We start from the raw sequence: 16,239 nt of genomic DNA on the forward strand, positions 1-16,239 counted from the left end.
AGAATTCCCAAATGACTTAGGTATGTATTTTATTTTTATTTTTTTTGTTATGAGCCTTCAAAGTTGGACATTCAAGTAATTTTTTTTTATAAAATTCCTTAATAATTGTTGTATACCATTTGTTAAGTTATGTAATTTACAAAAATTTTTCTTATGAGACCACTTTCATAAACGCAATATTTAACATAGCTATCGAACAAAATCTTCCCGCGATGCGTATAAACTAGCTAGGCGTGACGTCACAGTTAGCTGAGTATTTGTATGGAGCGTTTTGGGAAGATCTATTTTATGTAAGTTTTGAATTGTGATATCTTGGATAATCTTTTTTTCACCGATATTTCTATTTTTGAATGGTCCTTTACCAACGAGAAAAAAATCGTCATTCGTCATCGTCGTTATAATAATTGTACTATCACGTTTACTTATACATTCTATGATGGCATAAGGCGATTTCAAGACAACCAGCTCGAGATAACCAACCTTACTTGACACATGGCCGCCCCGCCCCGCGCCCGCACCCCTTACTCGCAGTCCGAGCAATAATTAAGCCGCGACACTCGTCTCCTTGTTACGGTAGGTCCGTATTGATTATGTACATACTATTATAAATATTATAATAGTATGTACATACATACATAAAACCAAAAAGGTAACCGAAACTGTAATCACTCTTGTGCGCTTTCTGTGGCTCTTGGCTGGAGTTTGTATTATATACTAGATGACGCCCGCAACTCCGTTGCGCCAAAACTCGTTTATCGCGGCGGAACCGTACATTTTTCCGGGATAAAAAGTATCCTATGTCCTTTCCTGGGACTCAAAATATCTCCATGCCAAATTTCAGTAAAATAGGTTTAGCGGTTTGGGCGTGAAGAGGTAACAGACAGACAGACAGACAGACCGACACACTTTCGCATTTATAATATTAGTATGGATTCACTAACATTCACGCGTCGTAACTGGGCGGTAGCGGTCATTGACTCCCTATCAAAAACTTGTCATTTTCTATACAAAGCCGCGATTGACAACATCTGACATCTTATTGTCAATCGCGGTTTATAAAGAAAATGACAAGTTTTTGACAGGGAGTCAATGACCGCTACCGCCCAGTTACGCCGAGTGAATCTTAGATCTCTTGATTGGCTAACGTCAAAACATTAACCAGCCAGCAACACTGATAAATATATAAACTTCACAAACCAAGCATCAGTAACTGATGTTCTAAATTCTAATTAACTGAATTTAGAACAACAAATGTTGTTTTAAATTCAGTTAATAGCATAATTTGAAGGTATTTATAATTCTAATAAGAAATCATTATACTTTAATCGCTCGAAATACCTAAATCGCGTGTCAATTTATAAGTTGTTTCTGATATCAATTAAACAAAGCCTCAAATTGTATAATTATCTGTGAATGTATCGGAATCAATTTCTTTTAGGCATTTTTAAAAGCAAATTAATTTGTTCACTTCACAAGATAATCTAATATATAAAAATAAGTCGGGTTTTCCTTCCTGACGTTATAACTCCAGACCGATTTCCACGGTTTTGCATTCATTGGAAAGGTCTCGGGCTCCGTAAGGTCTATAGAAAAAAATAAGAAAAAACTTCAAGAGAAAAGCAGGAAAACAGGAAAAATCATTTTATGGCAAAACAACGTTTTCCGGGACATCTAGTTATATCTAAATAAGAATAGTCTATATGTATACGGATTAAGTGCGTCTCAGGCAGCAGGCGGCAGGCGGCAGGGGTGGCAACTGGCAATAATTAGGAGCGCGGATTAGAGAGCGATATTAGCTGGAGAGTCTCGGGCTTCGGCGTTTTACAGGAGAATTGCGCCAGTAATTAACCCAGCCAATTCCGATAAGAGCAGGTATTTGTGTCGCGAACCCTCCCAACGACTTATTGGACTCCCGCTAAACATTTCCTCCGAGCACAAAATTAAAAGAAGCCGTTCCCCAGTAGAAACGTACTTAATTATTGTACCGTACTATCAGAAAATTGATTTGTAGACAGAATATGTTGAGTCTACGTAATTTAGTCGGATTTCGTCGAACGCAATCAAAAGAACACGACTATCATTGACTTGACATAATGCGATCTTACGAAATTACGTAGACATTCTGATTTTTGAATGTCAATGTATTTTCCAAACAGTACGTAAAAAACAAATATTCTAAATAAAATGCGAATACTCGTATTCAAGTTATAGTGTAATCGCTTTGCAAATATGTTCATCGAAGTTAGGAAAAGTTAATTAAAATGTTAGCAAAAAACAAACTTAAACTTAAGCAAAAACTAAGCTACTAATGAAATACGATGAACAATATCAGTGTAACAAAACTAACAAATCATATCACTCCGACGGCCAGGCAAAAACTTCCTATTGTCCGTCTCTGTCATAAATAGTAGCAGGAAACTCGATCCGGTAATAAAATACACGTATATGAATACAACTCTTGAGTTTAATTATATAGACAATAATGTCTTGAAGGGGCTTGCAGTGAGACTCGGATGGTGTACGACGACTCGGCGGGTGCCCTGGGACGGGGAGGGGGGAGTGCAGCCCGTCACCATGGCAACCGCCCCCGCCTAATCAATTGCAGAAATATGTACGATCCATCACCAGTGTGACTTGAGCCCCGCCAGTTACCGACGCTGTGCCGTACACTTTAACAATATATTCTTACAACGTCTTGATTGCACCTATTGTGTGTCTTATTGGAATTTTCTTTATTGTCCGCAAACTCTAAAGGTGTTATTTACTGACTGCTTTATGTTTTTGTACAACAGCATCAGCTCGTTAAAAAAAAAAACTTGATTTTTAAACTTAAGTGTTCATTGGATTGGAGTTCCAATGAATACTTAAACGCTTTGAAAAAATCCAAATTAATTAATTGCGCTATCAATCTGGGTTTTTATCTATACTAATATTATAAAGTGGAAGAGATCTATTTTTGCTATTAAATACTGATGCAGACGAAGTCGCGGGCAACAGCTAGTTACTAATAATAATCTGTACAATAAAAAAGGGGTTAGGCCTTAGAAACTAACTAACTTATTCTTAGTACTCGGAACCTATAAATACTAAATATTTAGTATTGCTACGAAAATCGTAGAGCTGCTACGAAACTGCTACGAAAAAATTAAACCAAAAAATGGCATGTCTTTAAGAAATTGAGGAAGTATGAGTGTTTTGTTACTCTTAAATTATTAACATAATTTGTATCCTCGTAATAAACAACTTAAATTGTATCCACATCTGTAGCAGCCCGTTTCGCGTCTAAGCAAAGTTGAAAAGGAATACATGAGAAGGGCTCAACACACTCTGGTCGCTTTACGTTAGAATGCCCGGCGACATTACGCACACTTTCGAAGCGAAGAAAAGACGTATAACCTTACTATGGACATTTATATTTTATACTGCTTTGTGATAACAATATAATATTTTTAATCATAATTCATAACGATCCGTATCTATATTTTAGTTTAATTGCTGAGAAGAATTCGATCACACAAACATATAATTATACCTATTATAAAAGTGTAGACCTATCATTTAACGGCCGTTCCCAATATTTGATCTATCTCTGGTTTTGCCCTACTAGAGATAGGAATAGCTCACATTAGACATTAGAGACATATATTTTGTGTAAATTGTGAGCTATTCCTATCTCTAGTAGGGCAAAACCAGAGATAGATCAAATATTGGGAATGGCCGTAAGTCACATATGTCCTATCCCCGGGTCGGAACTCAAAGTATATCCTTTTACATCAAAATCGGTTCAGTGGCTTGAGCATTAAGAGTTACCTAACGACAAATACGGTTATTATCGCATAATAGTATTATGTATTTTTAAGTCGTCAAACTACAAGTATTTGTAATAACTTTGTTCAGCGCCATATTTTGTGAGCTTCTTGCTGGATGTTGTAAAATTCACAAAAAATAAATCACAACTTAAAAAATAATCACATCCGAACAAAGAACCTCTTCCTTTTAGAATGTCGGTGAAATATTGGTAGACTTACACTGAATGTGGCATGACTTCATTCCCCCATTGACTCAGCCTTTACACCAGCACTCCTTTGCAAGGTGTAAGGCTCGCAGTATCATCTTACACTCATATTCACAGTTTTGTTCATTCATGTGTCCTGAAAATTTAAAGTAAATAATAAATACTCTTAAACATTAAAAATAGTAATTTACAAGATTATGCGCGTGGTGCCTGCGTTAAAATTGTGTTCCAACTTGGACCAACTCCTATGTAACACTGTACGTTTTCAACATAAAAAGTAGCAAAAATATGTGTTAAAATAGAGTCTAGACTATCACCACACTAAACATACATTCAGTAGTTTTATCTTATACAAACGTACTCCCAAACTATCGCCTTTACAAGTGTGATTAAAAATATTAGTTATATTAATATCGTGCGGGCACCTGCGGCTGATGGGCGACAAATGGCGCAGTACATCATCCAGCTAATAGCTTATTTAATGCGCCCAATGCTCCGTAAACATTAATTACTCGTAGAACCAGATTTAGGGCCTGTTTCACTACTTACTGATAAGGCTATCCACCGATTAACTTGACAGATTAAGTATGTAGAATCTGTCAAAAAAGTTGTGAATATCCTATTAAGCACTTTATCAGGAAGTGGTGAAACAGACCCTTAGCCTCCAAATATTATGTCTGTATTGTTCTTATACCGCGAAAAATATTTTTTAAAGTAAATATTGAATAAAGCTACTTTGGCGAGTTAGTTTATCAAAGTAAAATGAGCCGTATTAACCAATATCATGCGGACTTATCCCTGGTGAGCTACTAGTTAAACAGATTGACAAACTTTTGTTTTAATGTGGATGCAGATAACGGTTTAAACGCTTCGTGATTCGTCATTATATCGGTTCGGTTCGAAAAGATTGTATCACACTTACCATACATCGGAAAACATACACAGGGACTCTTTTATTTTAAAAATTATAAGTTACATAAATATATTGACCACATATCTTGAATTTTATTATGTTTACCTTTTTAAGATCATGTTTTGTTGAATAGAAGAGGGTGTTCAGAGTGAGACATGACTCGTAGTTCTCCTCTAGATACTTCAAGAATACATAGATCTTCCTTTTGAGATTTGCATTGGTTCGTTTCGGTCCGAATATAATTCAGTGGAAAAAGCTTTAGATCCCTCATCTTCCTCCAAAAACCTGAAATAATATAAAAATTGACCTTATAAAATTTTGCATACGAACTTATAAATATTACGTTCGTTTAAAAACATTGGAACTTTGTTGTGTGATTGTTTTGTGGGGCATAAGTATAATATCTAGGTCTCTAATAAACAAAGTTTTAGTATCTAGGCATATATTTATCCCTTCTGTGTAAAATAAACTTCGTGGAATGTATTCATAGATCCCACACGTGCACCCCTTAAAGTAACTTAAAATGCTCTCACTCCATTATGTAAGTTCAAAATCATATTCAAAATCACCATCGGAGCAAACGACCGTGTCCGCTATTCTATTACCGACCCTTGCCAGAATAAATTCCATCGAAGCGCAATAATAATAAAAAAATGTCGAGAGCTTGTCGCGTGCAAAAGACGTGCGGTCACGCGGACCTCGCTCCTCACCCCACTCCTACCTCCTTCCTCCACGATCACCCCCCAGAATATAATATGCATTATGCGAAATCCGTAACTCTTATGTTGAGTCTGGAGAATAACTTCAATATTTTTGCTCAAAGCTAATGTCAACTTTATGCTGATGAGGTAAGGTTGGATTTTGCGGGAGCGCAATTCGTGAGTTACGTTATTTCTCCATTTGCACTCGTTATGGTTTCCTTAGGGCGGACGAGGCCTGCACTCTAAAGATAACGCCGGGTATTAATCATAGTATTATCGGCCGGTGGCAGCGTCTTTGTTATGACACCACGTTATTGCAGTTTTTTCTCTATTTACCCTCGAGTGAGCGATAAACGTTAGAGAGTGATTTTCCGGGCAGATGTTTTTGTAATCCTCTCCTATTATCGCCACGGCAATAAAATATTCAATAAAATGCAATAAAATTGAAAAAATGTAGGCATAAATATTGTTTAAGTATAGCCAGCGTTGCCACTTGCCAGCTATATTCACTAAAATATCTGGGAGGAATAAAATTAGATAATTTTTATTATAATTAATATAGAAAGTTTGATAGGTAAAAACTGTAAACAAAAAGACGATATTGAGTCTTAAAATGTTTACTTTTTAGAAGCCTATATTTTTAGTTTTCTTCGTTAACGTTCTCTTTACTATTTTTTATCACACATTTACTATCATTTTTGCGTGATTAAAGCAGCACATCACGGTTCATCACTCATCATCTGAAAGTCGATGTTGTTGAATGGAGTTTTTTCCGGTAAATTTTTCCAAAAGGGCTAAGAGATGACTGGCTCAACTGAAGCTTACATATCTTGTGGGGGAAGCAACAATTTGTATGATTAATGAGCGAGGCAGCGCGAATAGGAAATCTGAATCTCCAGAGGGCGCTTACGTCGTCAACTTCATGTCGTCAATAACTTACATTCGACGGTTAATTTCGAAGAAAAACATGTGGAAAGCCTCAAGTCTAAAGAAATTTGACTTGAGCCTTCGCAAGCGCCATGTAACTAACACGTAGTGTCAAATCTCATACATTTTGGTTTCTAATATTAACCTAACTTTAATGTAGAAATTATCTGCAAGTTAATTAGGGAGTAATGTTTGGTCTCAGTCACTGTTATTATAAAACAGCGACAATACTTTCGAACAAGCATTTCGTCACTTTTGCAGGCTACAGCTAAATGTCCAGCTGCCACTAGATATAAAATTAAGAGATTGAACATAATGTTTAACAAACATGCTAACAAAAAGTATCACCTATTGCTGTATCTTAAAAAAATATCCAATTCCTTTATGAAAAATACACTTCTTTATTCACTAACGGCAAGCGCGTTCATACGTGTGCGCCCAGCGGGATCATTTTTCAAGTTTCATGAAGAGCTCCGGCGCGGGGCAGTGGATTAAAATACATTTCGCTAGTCGCCGGTGATGGATGACGCTATCCCCTCGGAGGGAAAGGGTTGCCTCCCTCCTTCCCTCCCCCCCTGTTGCCCCCCCTAGCCGCTCGACGCGAGGGGTCGCAATAAACGAGAAAGCGATGGAGGTACACTATCAATGAATGTAAAATAACGATATCGAATTTGGTTGTTTAAGGATGTATTGGTATTACTTTGTATTCTAAAATCCACGAATAATAAAAACTAAGGAAGAGTAGCTAGCTCCGTCAAACAAATTGCACCAAGAGGCTACAAAATGTGACCCGAATACATGCATACTTTATGCATGTATTCGGTACACAATTTTGTGTCAATTATTGTCAACAATTGTCATATTTTAGTGTGCGAAAAGGAACCGTTGAGGTATGGGACTTACGTTTCCTTATATTAGTTTTTATTATTCTTAGTCTAAAATATATTATCTATATTTTTATTTTATGGATGCAGCGACAATATTATGGTCTATGGTTGTTGCACGAATCGTTAAATTTTTTGAAACTTCATAAATTCCGTATAATATAAAAATATGGTAGAGACTAGAGACAGAACAATTATTAATATGTGACACAGTAAAAAAAATATCTAATAATATTATGTAAGAGCACCGTAACTCGATATACAAGAAAAACATACAGTCCAAACACCGTAAGTAAAAGTCAATATGACAAAAAACTTTCAGCCGCTTATTTGCTATGCCATTTATTACAGCAAACACGACCAATATAGAAATACATTTATTATAACTAGAGATCTCCCAATGGTTGAAATTCGACCTTAAATGTAATTATCTTCTTCTTTTGGCTCCCCGTTTAAAGTATTGACTACATATTTCAGATTTAAGAGGAGTCCACACCGCCCTTTTTTCCATACAAACGTTGTCCCCTGTTTCCTCTCTGGATAATGCTAGTAGAGTTATAATTTTTTTCCTGAATATCTACGGCTACTAATACAATGTCCCTATGTTTTCTTTTTTTTCATAATTTAATTATTAAATGAGATATGAACGTTCAAAAACCCAAAAAAATGACCAGATTTTCCGCTGTGTTCAAACGTCCAGAAAACAGATTTGGCTAGATTATACAAAAAAAAGCAAAACATAGGAACACAGCTCAAGCCTTTTTTTAATCTTTAATGAAAAAAGTACTTAAATCGGTTAAGTTTTGGAGAAGGAATCAGGGGACAACGAATCGTTGATTTTCTGGATTTTCTGCAGTTGTCTCTATCGCGTTCTGCGGTATAGGCTTGAGGTAAGGGAGACAGCTATAGATATTATACGTACTTTTTTTTCATTTCTCTAGCCCCTGGTGTATCCTCTTAATGACAAAAAACAACCCATTTTTAACCGACTTCCAAAAAACGAGGAGGTTATTAATTAGACAATGGACTTCAACCATAAACAAAACATGGTACTTAGTGTGCGCGTTGTAACTTGTAGTGTGTGTAATGTTTTATTTATTAAAATAATGTATGATAAAAGCATAATTTTAAAACAAATATTAGCTCGATGCACTCCTTCTCCACATAAACTACAACTGTGCGAAATTTCATGCTCCTACGTTTCCGCATTTTTCCTCAAAAGATGATGATGATATTATGATGATGATAATAGAGCGAGTCCGACTCGCACTTGGCCGATTATTATATCAGAAAAGTTTACAATACAGGCGCGATAAACAAATTTAGACGTAACAAAGTTCTGGGCAACAGCTAGTAAGTATATATTGTGTTGTGGATAGCCTATCCGGAACTTAATCAGGACGTGGTGAAACAGGCCTAGGCTCCTCAAAACTGACTTAACAATGTAATTTAATACTTAAAACTGAAAACATATTTAAATAAAAACAATTAATATTATTTATCATCTGTTAATTTTATCATATATTCAGAAACAGGTGACGTTCTAGGCAATAGCTATATATTCATAACATTTCATACTTTATCTGTCAAGTTAAGTGGTACTTATCTGGAAGTAGTGAAACAGGCCGTTACTGTAATATACCGTAAGTATACTGTATGTAGTATTGTTTAATATATTATCAGACATTGTATGAGACAGGGAATGTATAGACGGGAGCGGATATTTCATTTCCTACATTAGCGACGTTTAATTTGTCGGCGATCAGACGACAGTATACACGTATTTCCGTTTGTACACATTCACAACATAATATTATCTTTATTCACTACAAGTTAACAGACAGACAGATCAGGAAGGTAACTTACCTAATTTATTTTACTTATTTTTTTTGTTGCTTGATTTTTTAGGTAAGTATGTAAATAATTATATTGGTTACTTAAGTTGTTAGCAGAGATTTATTTTCTGACTTAATCTTTATTTAGTACCTACCTAGGAAGATAATTTATTAATATGACTTTAAAAAATGAAATTGTCGATAGAATTTTAAACTGTCCTATAATAAAGAGTTAAACGCGCGATATTATTTCAAACAACAGATTGTTTTACGCATGCAGGCTTGTCCTTTATTATCTTAGTTATTCTACAAGGTGTGTGAAACCCACCCCATTAAATAATAGCTTGTATTAGCTTGATTGCCATCACATAATATCAGGTATATGTTTGCTCACCACACCTCGACTGCTCAGGCACACATGACACAGCTGACAGGAAAAATCCATTTCCATATAAGTTTCTCTTTAAATAATGTACGATCTCTTTAAATAAAGACGACGTATTATCACTTAAATCAAAACTTCTCACCTTTAAGAAAATAAAAACATGAGGGATCAAAGTTTACAATCATTACAATAGCGCACTAGCCACGTGTTTTGAACTTATCAAACGTTACTTAGGTTACTAGCGCACAAAATATCAAAATCAAAATCCAATTTCAAAAGAGAGCACACGACCCAACTTTGTCACGCGCCGCACAGAACCAGCTGCGAGTAAAAAACCCAAAAGGGTTACCAAAGGGTTGGAACCCCTAGTTTTTTATCAAAATAACCCCAAGGATGGGCGGGCCAATAAAAAAGCGCGGCACGTGCATGCGCCGTGTGATTTTAAACTCATTTGAATATAGAACATTTACATAGAGCATAGAGGCCGGTGATTGGCGGGTGATTTGCGTACGCGACCTGCGCACGCCGACTCTACTTTTTAAGTCCCCACCAACCTTTTTTACTCGCTGTCGCGTGCTATGATTTACATACACTTTGCATATAAGACGCAGCAACCCTTCCCCGAAGTTTTGAATGTAAAATTATATTAGGTATTTGCATCTTTGATTTTTTTATGAACAGAGGGTGATGAAACGTAATAGAAAAGAAGATGTAAGCACGCTACTTTTATGTGATTAAGTACATAACTCTGTTTAAATTATTCCACTATTTTAGTGTGCCTAACGAATACCGTTAGTGTTTAATTTTTTAGGGGGATAGAAAAAGTTTTCTATCCCCCTAACATAATTAGGGCTTGTTGTTATTCTATTATTTACAGTTCTCTAGTATTTCCACTTTTAATTTAGTTACTATGACCAATAGTTCAACAGTTAGCAGCGTTTGTACTGCAAAACTGAAAAGTCACGTAGCGTGCGGGGAAATCATTAAAAAAAAATAAAAAGGTAAGCGAATCGTAAGCGGCAAACAATTCTCCTTTATTCCGGAATCCGGATTGTAAAGGAAAACCTCATTAGGGGAGTTGTCCCTTTGTAGTACAATCAGCGCAGCCGGGCACTGCTCATTATCGAATTGTTTAAAATAACGAGGGGATTATCCTCCTAGTTAGACGTCTAGCGACTCTTTGTCCGATCACGTTATGTACGCACTCACTTAATAAGACGATTATAATATTATGTATGTGCCGTTGTGACTAAACCGATTTCATATTAAATTCAACATTATAATATTTCGGGATAAAACCTACAAAAGTTTTTATATGTGCATTTCTCACACGAATAAAGATTTTTACGCAGGTAAGTATACGAATTTTCGGGAAATATCTAAATTTTTAATGAGTATTGAGCACGCACAATTAATGCATAGGTAAGTAAATAAATAAGTAACACAGATTTTAAGCGTCTCTACGGTCTACGACAAAATTCTGAAATAAGTCTACATCAAAAACACATATTACCTTCTTAATTAAGTGCAAAAAATTGCTCCATAAGATTCACATGGTTGATTTTTGTGCAATTCGTTAATTTTAATTGACAACATAAAAACTTTTCAGAAAATATCCAACTGTTTTAGTGAATATTGATACAGTCCATAATGACTTAATCCAACTCATGCGCACCAGTTCTCGAATAATTGAATATCAAACACACGAGATTATTTACGTCGAAAGTAATTATTATTACTCAAAGATAAAAAGTAAAGTTTAAAATTATAATTAAACATTGTAAAGTCTACTAGACTAGGTTATATACTGCAATATATAATTTGAGAACAGTTCCTAATTCGTCTTTAAGTTTGTAATACTTGTGCGACTATTCGATTTTCACATTGTATTTTCTTTTTTAGTAGCAATATTTTCCTTTAGATTTTATCTATCCACTAATGCGTATTTTGTAAGTAATAAGGTGGAGAGCCCGTCCAAAGTACACATACGTCATTACCAAGCGTGTTTACATGCTCGAAAGGTCGCGAAAAAAACGCTCCATTTGGTAATTAAATTGTGCCCTAAGGGGGACATGAACTAACTTGTCTGGCAAACAAGGGGCCACCCGCCACTGTAACGAACAATATTTGATTAACTGTAAAATCAAGAAGGACCGAAGTAACTTATATTATGTACTAGCTAAAATATAGAGGAACAGAAGACATTTAAAGGTTTATGAGATTTTTTGACAGAAGTTTATCTCTTCTTTAACTTGACAGGGTAAGCGGTATTTAGCTAATCAATGATCGCTCCCAAATGTACTCAAATGTTATACATCACTAGTGAACAAATCAACTCGTATTAAAAATCTAAACTATTTAGCAATTAACAACAAAAACATATTCATAAATGATTTTAATTATATTAAAATATGTTTTTGTTAGAGCAAACACTACGAGAACTGTATCAGATATTTTATCAAATCAATTTATTTAGCATCAAGTACTAACAATTGGCTTTTCAAAAGTATGGAGTCAGACGGTTTGGATGGAATATATCGACAATTGGACAGGCAGAAAGTTTCCAAGTCCAGGTACGTCGGGGTAAGACGAGGGGTCCGCACAATGAACGGGGGAGTCACCCCCGTGCTTTTGTCACTCCGGCATACGCTGCGTCCACTATTGATTCACTGCCCCCAGAGCACACTGCAAGCCAATAAACAAATATACGCTAATATTTTTATTGGTACTAGAGCTTCACTATAAACACAAGTAAATTACTTTTAAATCTATATTTTCTCAAGTCGCGACGCCCGGACTTCTACTTTCAAGTAGATAAAAATTTAACCGAAATCTATCATTCTATTAATATTGTTTTATAAAGATCTAATATTCTATTTCTGTTTCCAGTACATAACATTGTACCTATATTTTCATATAACAATTTATACTTAACTACATTTTGTTTAAAATTGGAAAGTGACGACAAACAAAAGTGTTCAATTTGTATACTCTTTACCTGAGCTGAAATTGAATACAAATGAAACTTTGAGCTAAAGTGTGCGCGGCGCTTAGCCGTAATTTGCTACATTTTTAAAGAAAAACCTGCCGAGACTATAAATAGACCTGAATCAATAATAACCGACTTTCACTGTAAAATAGAGAAATTATTGAAATAGCAGAAGCCTTATTACGTTCATCATAAATGCTATTTTAGTGCAATTAAAATTACAACATAATAAAGAGAAAGTGCAGGATAAGGGTTGGACAAAAAGTCCTAACGTAGACTGACTCGTTCACACGTAAAGGGCAAATGCGTTAAAATACGGGAAACCATTATAACGAAAGTAATTTGTATAAATAACGAATAGGAGAAAGTTCATTTGGGGTTCCGCTTCATAAAATATCATGCTCTATGAAAACATTTTTTTGTGTGAGTGTGTCAGTGAAAATTCAAATATTAATTTGATTCTTTGTTTACGCCTATTTATTGTTAAGAATCTCATAATTTAAATTTTAAATGAATCTAGAAACTAGTAATAAATTGCTGAGTTAACAAAGCTTGTGATGACAAAGCCTGTGCCATTAATAATTAATGCCTATTAAGCCGAAGTCAAGTGTAAGCAAAAGCCATCTCTATTACGACTACAGACAGTATGAATAATTTCAATATCAATTATCACGAAAGTTGTTCTTAACTGCGCTAATTTTAAGGGTCAGTTTGGTTTGATGGCGGCACATTCTTTGATTGCGAAGCTACAAGGCGAATTTGGCGGCGCCTGGGCTAAGTATGCTAATTCAGGCAATTGAAAGCGGCGGCATACTGATGGGATTAAACGACGCGCTCTGCCCTCTGATCTATCGCTGGCATTCCACTGACGGTTCGAATATTCAAGGCTAAAATTCCCCAAATGGCAAATTCCTTAGAACTCCTTAAATAGGTATCGGAGGAAGGTCGTCGAGTGATTAAATTGTTTAATAAGTTGACTCATAGTTTGCATAAAGATTGTTCTCAAATTCTCAAGACAGCTACGGTAGCTACGGTACGGTACGGTAGGTTAAGGTCTAATTACAAGTATATACGGTAGCTACGGTACGGTACGGTAGGTTAAGGTCTAATTACAAGTATATTTTACTAGTTTTGCATTAGACGCATATCTATGTCGATCCAGTAGTTGATGAAAGCTGCGAATTCACCGTGTTGCCGTCAGGTCACTTAAAAAACCTTTGAAGCCGATTACCGTTCAATTGAGAGCCATTATTTACATACAGAATCTGTAGATACGTAGGCAAATGGATAGAATTTCAGAAAGGGTTATTTTAACGAAGCAATTATCCCCCAATAATATATTCAGCATACCATTCAAATGTCCCCTCCGTTTTGTTGTGCGTCCGTCAGCAGAGGCAGCAGCAGTTTTGTTGCATTCCGCGCGGGTCCCGTTACGTTTGAATTTGCTTACTGTGTGTGTGTGCGCGGCGTGCGCATGCGCGTCTCGCAGACTGATGGATGACAGGTGACGTCGGCGCCGCAAACGCACAGGGCTGACCATTTTATACGATTACTTTGGAGTCCGTTTCATTTGTACAAGGTGTAACAAAACTAAGTGATAATACTTTAGGGTGTGTATGAATTCCTTTTAGAGAGTTCACTGAAAGTAGCAGCGTTGAAAGACCAAATTTTTTTTCACTATTGTATGAAGAAATTCGTGACGCTTGCCCATAAAAAAGTGAAAAAAATTGGTCTTTCAGCTACTTTTAGAGTAAACTCTCCACAAGGAACACGTACACACCCTAAAGTATTATCACTTAGTTTTGTTACATCCTGTATATCCCAATTATTTAATAATAGCGGTTTTACATTGTTCCATCATATAATTTTTCATCATGACTGAGATGCTATGCTGTGGCAATGCGCTTGTAACCATTAGTTTCCGGGTTCTTGCGATAGGGAATTTTTAGAGTTAGCTATTGGATAGAATTCTGAGCAAATCCTAAAATGAATTAAAGTAAGAGTCACCAATAACTCGGTGACTACAAACAAAAGCAGCACAGATTTGACAAGAAATGCCGCAAAAGTAGTATCAATCTTAAACATGGCATGTCGATGCTTAAGACGTGGTCACCTGAAAAGCCCCTCTTAGGCCCATTTTGACACTGAAGAATATAGGGTAAAATTTTGTTGTTGGTTTACTGTTGTCAAATGCAAGGCGTGGCCTACCCCGCCTTTTTAAATATGGTTTCAGAAATTCCATCCCTTTCTTGTGAAAAAACAGCTATCGTAGAAACTACCACTAGTTATCAACCCTAAGCTTGCCTCTCATTAAAGATTCGTAGGCGGCATGCGACGCGGCTCTCTCTCGGCGACACAGTGCCGCTACTGCTTGAATACATTTAGCTGTTACTCTTCATTACCATGCAATACTTGATAAATTGATTTGGAATGGCAACATTATTTATCCCCGCTCAAAGTTTCAGTGCCTGTCACATAATAAAGAATTCAATTACCGCAATGTCGGTAATTAGATTTGGTAGTTTGGCGGCGATTTCGTGGAAATTATCTTCTGATTTTAGGGTTCCGTACCCAAAGGGTGAAAACGGGACCCTATTCATGAGTCTGTCTGTCCGTCTGTCTGTCTTCAGGCTGTATCTCAAAAACCGCTTTAGCTAGAGTTCTGAAATTTTCACAGATTGTGTACTTATATCTGTTGCCGCTATAACAACAAATACTAAAAACAAAATAAGATTAATATTTAAAGGGGGCTCCCATACAACAAACGTGGTGCCTTTTTTGCTTGATATCAATCATGGCAACAGGTAGGCACTTGATCTTTTCACAAAGGCCTTAATTATATGTCTACTTCAACATTTATGAATAATATTAAAATAAAATAAAAAATTAAGGGGGGCTCCCATACAAAAACACAATTTTTCGCCTATTTTTCCTCGAAGGTTATACTTCGAGCGCGAGTCCCACTCGCACTTGGCCGATTATTTTCACTGATTTGTGGCTTTTGCCATTTTAAAAATGCTCTACATTTGAAGTTGTTTTTGTTATTATATCAAATTTACTTGTATTTTCAAGTACGTTAACAAAATACCATTAACAATGAAACAAAACTCAGTCCTTGTATTGACCTACCTCATACCTACGTTGTACGTATAAAGTACCTAAAGCGGGCATCCATAATACATTTCATACGCTTATCCCGGATAAAAAATACCGCGGCGGGAGATAAGTTGCATCAATTTTTTCGGACACTTTGGAATCCCCTGGCGACGGCTGACCCACGCCTAAAATATTCCCCACAATACGCCGGGAATAACTAAACCGGGATAAGAAAGTGCCAAAGTTAAGCTTTTGGTGAAAACAAAATACGTACCAGGGAAATATAAAATGTTAGGTTATTCGAAATACAAATTAGTATAGAATAGAAAATACAAAACTGTGTTGGTGGATCTACAGAATATTTAAATAACAATAATAATAAAGTAAGTATTAATGATCAGCTATACTTACCTACTGAATAATCAAAGTAGGTAGGTACTTATTATTGAGCTGTTTATTCAAGATTATACGGTAAGTAAGTAAAACACGTCATA

This window comes from Aricia agestis, chromosome 2 (assembly GCF_905147365.1).
Source record: "Aricia agestis chromosome 2, ilAriAges1.1, whole genome shotgun sequence".
Classification (NCBI taxonomy): Eukaryota; Metazoa; Arthropoda; class Insecta; order Lepidoptera; family Lycaenidae; genus Aricia; species Aricia agestis.